This window comes from Hyla sarda, chromosome 1 (assembly GCF_029499605.1).
Source record: "Hyla sarda isolate aHylSar1 chromosome 1, aHylSar1.hap1, whole genome shotgun sequence".
Classification (NCBI taxonomy): domain Eukaryota; kingdom Metazoa; phylum Chordata; class Amphibia; order Anura; family Hylidae; genus Hyla; species Hyla sarda.
The window spans coordinates 534838266-534840660 of NC_079189.1; positions in this window are offsets into that span (position 1 = coordinate 534838266).

A 2395-nucleotide genomic window follows, 5' to 3' on the forward strand; every position below is an offset into this window, starting at 1 on the left:
GGTAATATTGGTGATTTTTTGTTCTAATATAGAAACTTTGTGAACATAGCCCCATATGAGGCAATATATGTTTTCTGCTTGGCAAAAAAAACTAAACTCTTTATTATGTAAATGTTATTAAATACAGACAAATGCTAGGAAACTGCCAGTTCTGGATCACTGACTTGTACTTCTCACGATGTACCCATTACACTAATGTACACTGTATTCATGACATCACCAATTACACAGTAAACATCCCTCTCTGTAATCACAAGCTCTCACTGCTGTATGATTGGAAGGACACAATGCTCTCTAGAAAACCCACTGAAAAACCCTGAGGATTTCACTGTTTGTGTGTAATCTTGTGTTCCTGAATATTCCATCTGGATCTTTTCCATGTATCAGCTTTTTATTTTTCATTGTATTATTGAGTAAGAATTATTTTGTTACTTTAATTAACACTTCTTTTGAGCTTTCTTTATTTAGTGTTTTTTTCTGGCTTATTTTCAAATGTTTTCATGAAATATTTTCAGTAATAACAAACATTGGCATATTTATGCCTTACTTTGGACATTAGAGTCGAACAACATAAATAGTGTTTCACAACAGCGTGAGTACAGGCAGGAGGTGACACGTATGTCACCGAGACAGCACATTATAATCCACATATATTACTTACTAGCTGAGTACCCGGCGTTTCCCAGTTTTTCTTTCCTAATCCTTGTTGTGGAGGAAAATCAACAGAGGAAGCTTTTGACTTCATATCCCATCCTCATATATTGTTGTCATATCCCGACCTCCTATCCCGTCCTCCTATCTCAACCTCCTATCCCGTCCTCCTATCCCGTCCTCCTATCTTGTTCTCCTATGCCGTCCTCCTATCTCGACCTCCTATCTCGACCTACTATCCCGTCTTCCTATCTCGACCTCATATCTCGACCTCCTATCCCAACCTCCTAACCTGTCCTCCTATCCCATCCTCCTATCTCGACCTCCTATCTCGACCTCCTAGCCCGTCCTCCTATCCTGTCCTCATATCCCGTCCTCATATTCCGTCCTCATATCCTGACCTCCTATCTTGACCTCCTATCCCGACTTCCTATCCCGACCTCCTACCCCGTCCTCCTATCTCGACCTCCTATCCTGACCTTCTATGCCGACCTCCTATCCTGTCCTCATATCCCGTCCTCCGATCTCGACCTCCTATCTCGAGCTCCTATCCCGACCTCCTATCCCGTCTTCCTATCCCGACCTCATATCCCGTCCTCATATCCTGACCCGTAATATGTGTACCAGGTATTGAAAAATCTCCAGCCGTACGGAAGTTACTCATTGTTTTTCCTTGGACTTTAAACAAAAACCCTCACAAATGGGGGTCATTAAGGGTTAAATTAACTATCCTATATTTTAAGTGGACATATAAGTAACATGTGACCAAGTATTATTGAAATATATCTAACCGTTTGGAAGTTATGCAGTAACATATATTTTCCATAGACTTGTATGGGACTTTAAACAAAAACCCCGACCCTGGTAAATGGGGGTGAGTAAGGGTTAAATTACCTATCCTATATTTGTTGTTGACATATAAGTAACATGTGTGCCAAGTTTCATGTTAATATCTTTAGCCGTTTGGACGTGATGCTGGAACATACATATATATACATACATACACACACACACACACACACATACACATTGGCCCAGATTTATCAAACTGTGTGAGAGAAAAAGTTGAGTGATTTCCCCACAGCAACCAATCACAGTTCAGGTTTCACTTTACCTCAGATCGTTAGCTGAGCTGTGATTGGTTGCTGTGGGAAAATCACTTCACTTTTTCTCTCATGCAGTTTGATAAATCTGGGCCATTGAGTTTTATATACAGTTAGCCCTTAACATACGATGGTAATTGGATCCAAATAACCCATCATTAGTTGAAACCATGGTATGTTGAGGGATCCGTGCAATGTTAAGTATAGGAAGTTATACTCACCTGTCCCCGCCGCTCCGGACCGTCACCGCTGCCCTGGATGTTGCCCTCCATCGCTGTCGCCACACCCCCGGGGTGTCCCCTCCGCTCCGGACTCTGCTGCCTGGGATCATCGCTCTTCATCACCGTCATCACGTCGCTGTGCATGCCGCTCCGCACAACCTATTGGATGACGGTACGGCGTGCGCGGCGTCGTGATGACGACGAAGGAGAGCAACGACCATGCAGGGGATCCTGAAGAGGATGGTCCAGAGCGCCGGGGACAGGTGAGCGATCATCACCGGACCACATGGGGCACCTTAAACGGCTATCTGGCAGCAACTAAAGCAGTCTGCGCTGCCGGATAGCTGTTTATGTGATGGCCCGACATACAAAAGCATCATATGTTGATGCTGCCTTCAACATGCGATGGCCTAGAGGCCA